We start from the raw sequence: 9,438 nt of genomic DNA, 5'->3' as shown, positions 1-9,438 counted from the left end.
AACATTAGCATATAGAATTTTCTTGAGGAAATTGTTTTTAAAGAGTCCAAATAGTTTGTGAATTTACTCTTGTTAGTGGGTCATGCAAGCTTAGACGCTTGTCCCAAGTCAAAAGCAAACGCGATACCCAGAAGTATATTTAAAATCTTGACAAACTTTTTTTTCGACATATAACTCCAGGAAACACAACTCGAAAGAAAAAACTACCATACTGCATTTTTTAAATAAAACATACGGCCTATAATCTACAAAACCAATTTGGAAAATTCTTTCTCTATTCGGAAGCTAGAATATCCCCGAGCAAAATAGACTATATTTTCTCCGGCTACGGGATTCTTTCTCTGTTGGGAAGCTACAGTATGCTCTAGTGGCATAGGCCATATTTTGGAAGTAAGTAGTTTCCACGAGACGGGTGTGAAACCGCGGAAAACAGCCAGTAGTAGGTAGTAGCTAGTATAATTACCTACTCCTACAATGCGCAAGGGCAATTTTACTGAGATATTTGGTTTTGCGAGTCATATCGAAGCCTATGGACCAAACCAAACTACCGGTATATGCCAGCCTGTCGCAGTTGACGGAAACGTTTAGGAGGATATCGTCATCATTAACAGTAGGTAGCTTGTAGTAAAATTAATCGTGAACCAGACAAAACCACAGTAGAAGCTAGTAGTGTATAACTTAGAATGGAACGGAATAAAGCACGCGGTGGGACAACGTTCCGCATTCCAATGTCTCTCAGTTTACTTTCAGACGATATACAGCGGAAAAATGCGTTCAAATGCGACCACTTCGGTATTTGACACACTCTGTATAAGATTAGCCTAAATTCTGAACTATAAATAAAGTATGTACCTATTGTTAAGATTACGTAAATAGGTATTATTTTTGGGATAGAATGGGGACAATTTGAACATTATATTTGACCGTAGGTATTGATGTGATCCTTTTATTTTCAAAACTTAACAAGAATCGGTTACTATCTACTTTGAATAACGTTATTGTGCGGTGAAACAACATTAAGAGCCTAGAATATTATGAAATACCTATGCAAAAATACAGACTTCAAGAATAGACGAGAATACTAAATTATTTTTTTAAGAAACTCTTGCTTACATCTATACATATAATAAATCTGTAAAAAAACTGTGTCTGTACATTGAATATATTAAAAAAATAATAATTGAGTGGGGTTTAGAAACAGTGATGGAGCACAAATCCAAAAAAAAAATTCTGTCTGTATGTCTGTATGTCTGTATGTCTGTATGTCTGTATGTCTGTTTGTTTGTACACGCTAATCTTCGGAACTACTGGACGGATTTCAATGATTTTTTCTTTGTTGTATCAGTATTAAGCCTGGTCAACATATAGGCTATAATTTATCTTCGAAACTTGAAGACCTGATGCAGAACACCAACAGACCAACAAAACTATAAGAGATACAAAAATGGTGCCATGGCAAAAATTGTTTCATGTGATGAGCATTTTCAGTTGAGATAATAAATTTTAAGATCTGGAACACCTGATGTGGCACCCCAAGAGCCCAGCTTCTCTGTACCATATACAGGTATGACGTTTTAGCAAAAGTTGTTCAATTTGATAAGCACTTTCTATTGACTTATATAAATTGAAGATCTAAAACACCTGATGTGGAACTCCAGGGGCCCAGCTAGACTATAGCATATAGAGGTATGACGTTTTAGCAAAAGTTGTTCAATCTGATAAGCACTCTCTAAAACACCTGATGTGGAACTCCAGGAGCCCAGCTAGACTATAGCATATGAAGATATGACGTTTTAGCAAAAGTGGTTCAATCTGATAAGCACTCTCTATTGACGTACATATAAACATCGAAGATCTGGAACACCTGATGTGGAACTTCAAGAGCAATACTACACTTGAAATGTATAGAAATGAATGTTATGAAATAGGTATGGTGAATCAAAAAAAGTAATTAGTCCGTCTTTAAGATAACCCTAAAATAATGGACACGTATTTTTTTTCTCTCTCTCACAAACAAATAATAACGAAGATACAACAACATTATTATATCTCATTATTATTTTGTATGTCTCTTCCAGACCTCGGGACTACAAAGTTCCGAATTTTTGGGAGGCAAACGTGGGGCCGAAGCCAACACGCTGAAGCCCTTTTGAGACAACTTTAATGAAATGGTGACACAAATGACAAAACCGACGATTATCCCTTTAAACACTATAAAAATGAACCCAAGGACAATCCCCGGTGGACGTCGTTAAAAAAAAAGACAATCCCCGGTACTGTGCTAAACTATTGCTAACTATGGAGGAAAACTACTTGGGCTATTGTGATGGGATATTAGTGGATGACAATGTATTAGGTACATGTAAAAATGGCAGGTGGAGACTCGCCACCTCACTTACTGGGCCCCCGGGAACCAGTCACTGAATAGCAACAAGAGGGCAACAGGGACATGAGCGGCTGAAGGGTGAGGACACCTCGGCGGACTTTAAACGCAGATTACGCGCTCCCTGTGCTTACCATGAGGCACCTACCCTCCGAGCAGGGCTACTAATCCTGCTCTAGCGACTCCACTCTGGACGGCCAAGCCAAGCCAGAGGCGTGAGACCTACCCCCGTCATAGTTCACTCCGACCGGCCGGAGATGGGGGACAGTATACTCTCCCTGGAGAACTCAGTATATATAGCCCCGCGGGGTCGCTACTCCCCGTCATCAGCCTCAGATGTCCTGCAGTGCCTATATCTCATTATTATTGTCGTTATTATCTCAAGAGCCTTTGTCCCAATTATGTTAGGGTCGACTTCCAGTCACGATGCAACTGAGTACCAGTATTTACAAGGAGCGACTGCCTATCTGACGTCCACAAACCGGTTACCCGCTCAACCCAACACCCCTTGGTAAAACTTACTGGCTTCTGACTACCCATAACGACTGCCAAGAATGTTCAATGACAGCCGGAACTTACAGTTTAACATCCCCTCCAAATAACGGTCATTGGTATCCAAAATATACGTAGAAAGTACATACGAACTTAGAAAAGTTGCATTGGCAGGCACTTGCCAGACCTGGAATCAAAGACGCACGCTCATACTTGAGAGATTGGTTCTCTACCCACTAAACCACCACGACTTTGTCATCTATTTAATGTTTTTTTACGCGGACTAATTAGAATCACTACTTTTATCCATACATATGGGCACGTCTATTGCGGTTCAGTTCTCAGCGTTTTGTTTAGTCTGCTGTGCTTTTGCCGTTAAAGTACAAAAATTAAATATATGGAACGTTTCTAATGGTTATGCGTATTCCGTTGTTTTCAAGTCAACGGGCCCTTAAAATTAAATATCAGACTATTCAGATCTTTGATTTTGCTGACCCCGTAGTCGCTGGCATAAGGGACAGGATCCGCGTACGAAGTCGCGGGCAGAAGCTAGTTAAAAATAAATTCAAAATAATCTTTTTTCTTTAAGCAACGTACAGGCCTATCAAACACCTTAAGTATGGTAATTTTTCATTTTTGATTGTTTCATTATTAACGACTACATCCATTATATTCGCCAGATGTTGCAGTACATTTAGTAAAGTATGGCTTTCACCTCTTGGCTACACTTTTATCATTATTTAATGTTAGATAGATGACCAATTATTGCAATTAAGTTTTTTTATGGGTGCAGACTTAATTGCCTTAATGGCGATATTAAAATGAATGCTGTATTTATAAAATATGCTTCAGTTATTTTTAGCGTAGATTTTATGTAGGTTTTGATACATTTATTTTTGATGGTTGTCTGGCCTAGCGTTTGGTTGAAACACTATCGAAGCTTTGAGTATTAAGTATGAAGTTCGTGGATTTTTTATTTTTTTCTGCTCACTTTTTTTATAAGAGTTGGCGATGTTGGACTAATAAAAAACCACCACGACGGAACATGGACTAGAGATGGACCAGAGTGTGTGTATCATATTGTGTTGATACAGTACAAACCTACCTACCGTGTTCGTAGCGAACCATACAGGATTTAAACTACTAATATACTTATCTACTTCTACTTACTTATCAGACTTTTGGGCTATCGGGCTGTACTGAGGTCTACATTGGGACTATCGCCTAAAATGAATTAAATAACCATAACGTATAGCGGAACATTAGAATACTGAAATTCCTAAATACCACTAAAACAAATATCGATAAAGTTCAATATTTCTCGTATGGGCCCTTGTTTTTATTAAAGTACATAAATCTCTTTGTAATTGTATAGAATTTCGACAAAAAAGTTTTAGTTTTAGAGCACTATGATCACACGAACTATCTAAAACTACAGAGCTATCAATAAAGCATTTATGCAAATACGAACCTTATCCCAAAGGCATAAAGTACTGATTATCCGTCACCCCCACACTTCAGCCTCATCTCAGTTTATCACACCATGAATTCGTATTGAAGATATTAATGTTTGAATTTATGTCTAGGGATATTGAAAAGCAATTTTTTATTGTATTACGTATTATGTGGTACTTTTCTATGAGTAGATATTAAGTAGGCTTTAGTTAAGCTTTTGTTAAAAGTAAAGAACTCATAATACTTAATTCAATGATCCAGTTTAGGCAGATAGGTACCTATAGGAAAAGTGAACTATGTAGGCATTATGTTGATGTCGGTGGGTGTCAAAAAAAACAATTTATACAATGAAAACAATTCAGCACTTTTAACGAAACGAGTAAATTGATTTTCCGTACTGATTTTTACCAATCACAGCTTATAATCATTTTTAGGTATCAACTGTAAAAAAGTAAGGAATAGTAGTAATTTCAGACGCATAATGCTACACATAAACACACAGTGCAAACATCTTTATAGTACCCTTATATTTAATTGACACTGAATACAGTCAAAGATTATTATTACAGAGGGTAGATATTATCGAGTCATCAAATTAGCGTTAACTATTTGATTTTAATCTTAGTTTAATAGTCTGGAATCGACCCTCTTGGCTATTACGCAGCTGTAACTACTATTAGCACAATTATGATGATTTCTATGGCTTTGTTCCTTATTTGATTTCTTTAGGAATCTCTTTATGTTGATGAGGTTCCAAATAATTTGATAGCGGGAAAATTATATTTAAAAACATTGAAAAAGTGAGGTGGTCTTTTCATGAAGGTATAGGTGAAGATGGCAGCCTACTAACAGACATGCTTGTCATGTCACAAACGGTGTTGGTACAAAAAAATCTTACTAAATGCATGGGACTTTTATTTTCCTGCAAAATGTAGCGTTTATTACATCCTCATGTCAAAATCAAGATTTACACGCTGTGAGTATACTTTGTATTTGTTAATAACTATTTTTTTTTTATTTACTTAAGTATTCTTGTTACATTCCTTAAAATACCCACTAAACTTGATCTTTTCATGCTTGAAAAATAACTTACCCCCTTACTTATAAAAATCTCTAATCACCTTCTAAGCAACATTTTACTAATCACTACTTAAAGCTTTAAGTACTCATTAAATGTTAGTTAAGACATGCTTAAGCAACGTTTATAAGTAAGAATTTTCTTAAACAGCCCTTAAGTATTACTTATTATTTAATTCACGTATATAAGTAAGGCTGTTAATTTTTATCTGTTTAGGTTACTATATTAGTTCATTGTTTTATCTTATCTCTTAGCATAAAGGTACAGAGTTGATAGCGCACGTAAAATTTGGTACGATATATACCAACATCCATACCACGTTGAATACACCGGTTCTCGTCCGATCACCGAAGTTAAGCTACATCGGGCGCGGTCAGTACTTGGATGGGTGACCGCCTGGGAACACCGCGTGACGTTGGCTTTTTGCTTTTGTTATTTTTAATTTAAACTTCATTTTCATAGTTCTTATTTGAAACATTAATTTGACGGCGACGCTTAAATGATTTACTTTTATGATATAAAATATTCGAAGGGTAAAGGGCGAAAAAACAATATGATGGTTATTGATAATAAGAATTAAACTTTATTACAAGGCATAGTGTGAAGTGGCTTGCTCTGAAGTTACGTATGTCTGTCAACAACGCATAGCATCACAAAGTAGGGGAATGGATCTATTGAATGACGTCATAAAAGTGTCAGAGAACTAGTGTTCCGGTCCAGCGTATGCCAACGTCCATACCACGTTGAATACACCGGTTCTCGTCCGATCACCGAAGTTAAGCAACATCGGGCGCGGTCAGTACTTGGATGGGTGACCGCCTGGGAACACCGCGTGACGTTGGCTTTTTGCTTTTTGTTACAAAAGCCAGATAGTTGCGGTGAAGCCGGTGTCCCACTGTGTTGACACGTTGCAGAAATCTTTGCCTCGGTTGAAATCTTCCAAAACCAAAATCCTCCAAAAGAATTGGGAAATCACTCATTTACTTTACTAACTACTGTATCCTACTTAAGAGCTTAACTAACTTTTTTTAATGATTATAATATGATAAACTAGTAGGCCTACCTGAGACAATCTGCAATTATGACCTCTAAAATCAAAATCCTCTCATTCATCAGCTAGTTAAAACAATTAATTAATCCTTATTCCCATTAATAACTGTCGCATACAACTCAAAAGTTTACCATTCACGTAGGTAAAATGAAATTAACTTGAACTTAAACCACACACGTTAAACCTTAGCCACAATTAACAAAATAACCTCGTTAACGTGCTCGTATTTAAACTTGTAATTACAAAAATAACCGCTTCAGTATGGGTTCATCAAAATTCCTCGTTCGTTAACTTTTGCCGCGAAACAATTCAACTCCGATGCGAGTCTGCTTAAAAGTTTGATTTAAGGTGCTGTCTTTGTATTTGATACTCTTAATCCTTGCAGATAAAAAATCATGTGTTGCTGCTAGTAAGTCTGACAACCAGTCTTATCTAGGGACATTGGGTTGCCTGGGAAGAGGTTAGGCAGTCGCTCCTTGTAAAACGCTGTTACTCAGCTGCTGGAAGTCGACCCCATCATAGTTGGGAAAAGGCTAGGCAGATGAAGTTTTGCAAATAAAATATTAGAACACTAGCTAACCCACGTCCTGGGAAAACAAAGTAGTTTCCCATTGATAATAAAGAGCTTCTATTTTAGCATTCAGTAATTTCAGTGTAAAAGATGCTTCTTTCGAACACTGGTAGTACTGATATACTTAAATTCAAACAGATTCGGATGGATAGAGTGATATTCGGACTTTATTTAATTAAGAATTGAAATAAGTCCCAGGATAACCAAAGTACAAAATCACAATGTACCCATCAAACATCAGTATAAACACACTAGCTTTATACCTCAAAGTTTCAAATAAACTAGTGTCTAACTCACAAACAGCAATGGGTACACACAAAGGGCCAGGCCACAACAGTGCGTTGCGGCGTCGCATCGCAAAAATCAACGACGCATATCATATTAATCGCATAGCTGTGCAATGTTGTTTTTGCGATGCGACGCCGCAACGCACTGTTGTGGCCTGGCCCAAAACTGACTGCGAACCGCGACTTTCCGAATGTTAACAAAGGAAACGACAAAACGAACTAACTTCTACAGTTACTGTTATTTTGTTCTAGCGTAATTAAAAAACCCATTACTTATTACGTCATTGAAAAACGAGGATTTCATTGAATTTTGATTTTTGTATAGGTAAAATAGGCCTACAAACACCATACACCTATTTTCGCATTGATTGTCCATCGTGGTCAAATCGCAAAAAGTTATAATAGTCTGCATACTAGTCATTTCCCATCAAATAACAAAGGACAATTACAGAAGGTAGGTACGTGTGTAGTAGGAGTTCGTGGTGGTCTAGTGGGTATAGGACCAACCTCTCAAGTATGAGGGCGGGGGTTCAATCCCAGGTCAGGCAAGTACCAATGCAACTTTTCTAAGTTTGTATGTACTTTCTAAGTATATCTTAGACACCATTGACTGTGTTTCGGATGGCACGTTATACTGTAGGTCCCGGTTGTCATTGAACACATCCTTGGCAGTCGTTACGGGTAGTCAGAAGCCAGTAAGTCTGACACCAATCCAACCAAGGGATATCGGGTTGCCCGGGTAACTGGCTTGAGGAGGTCAGATAAGCAGTCGCTTCTTGTAAAGCACTGGTACTCAGCTGAATCCGGTTAGACTGGAAGCCGACCCCAACATGAATTACAGAAAGTAGGTACAGTGAGATCCGAAAACAACTTTGAAGTTTTAAATGTAAAGAGTAAAGGCAGCCAAAACTTGATCACATCTCTTCATGTACTGCAAGCATATTTGAAAAAAAAAAAAACATTTGTTTTTTATTTTTCCGGACGTTCTAAAAATAACAATAATCTTAATCAACTCCTTAACATAAGACGCCCACTGCTAAACAAACGATTTCCAAAAGACTTCATTTATAGGGTCTCAGCACACATATGGGATCGGAAAGGGATCGTCACCGTATCGCCTCGAGCCGTTCAGAATGGTTTGTATTAAACTCCCTACTACAACGCACACTAATCGGAATAATAACGTAATCGCCTCGCCTCGGAACGGGCTCCGAACTTGAATTCCCGCGCTTACGGCTCATCGTCCCCGCGCTTACGTTTCTCCGTCCCCGCGCTTACGTCTCTCCGTACCCGAGCTCACATCTCTTCGTCCACTCTTTCCCCTTTCCCCTCCCGCGACTTGCCTGCTAAAGACGCTGCCATTCGCAAGGAGTATTTCATTCGTGTTGCGCGTATGTTTTATTTAAAATTTTAAGTTCGATTCAAACACAAAATAACGATGCAAAGGAAGAAACTTATTGAAGAAGTGCCTCGTGCGGCGAGGCGTAAGCGCCTAGCCGTAGCCGAGTTGACGTACAGGCGCTGCTGATACGCTTTCGTTACGTGCATACGGTAGGTTGACGCCTGGTTGACAGCGAGGCGAAAGGCGTTACGGTTACGATCCCTTTCCGATCCCATATGTGTGCTGAGACCTATAAGCGGCCTGTGTCCAGCGCCTACGCAACCTTTGTCATATCGTTAGAAAAACTAACATAGAACACCTACATCGAATTATACCAAAACAAACGTTTTAACAGCAAAAACAAACCTCTCCAAGCAAAATCCAAATTAAGACACGGAACTAAAAACTTTTCGTTCTAAAACAAAAGTTGTGGCCATTAAAATGTTCGCAACCCAACCCTCATTATTATATGAAAGGCGTTCCTTTCATAAAACTATCGCATATGCTTTAATTACGGCACCATCATCCTTACTTACTAATATTATAAAGGATTAAGCTTGTGAGTGTGTTTGTCAAATGTCTTTGAACTGAAACGGATAATATCAGTTAATTTTAAGATATTTAAATAGAGTATATCTTACACTTTTTACTTTTCATTCACTGCGGGCCAATCACCGCTTTACCTCGCCCCCGCGCCTCACTTCATACCACAAAAGGGACCCAATAAATTACTTCTGCGC

At 38.2% G+C, this 9,438-nt stretch overlaps 2 non-coding genes across 2 annotated transcripts; both read left to right on the top strand.

Annotated features, from left to right (window-relative positions):
* The first annotated feature begins 5,710 nt into the window (after positions 1 to 5,710).
* LOC124637238 lies at positions 5,711 to 5,829 on the top strand. Its single transcript, XR_006985202.1, has one exon. It is a non-coding gene; the product is annotated as a 5S ribosomal RNA (ribosomal RNA).
* Positions 5,830 to 6,133: 304 nt separating this feature from the next.
* LOC124637234 lies at positions 6,134 to 6,252 on the top strand. Its single transcript, XR_006985199.1, has one exon. It is a non-coding gene; the product is annotated as a 5S ribosomal RNA (ribosomal RNA).
* Positions 6,253 to 9,438: the final 3,186 nt, after the last annotated feature.

This window comes from Helicoverpa zea, chromosome 15 (assembly GCF_022581195.2).
Source record: "Helicoverpa zea isolate HzStark_Cry1AcR chromosome 15, ilHelZeax1.1, whole genome shotgun sequence".
NCBI classification, from domain to species: Eukaryota; Metazoa; Arthropoda; class Insecta; order Lepidoptera; family Noctuidae; genus Helicoverpa; species Helicoverpa zea.
This window is presented reverse-complemented; position numbering and strand designations above follow the sequence as displayed.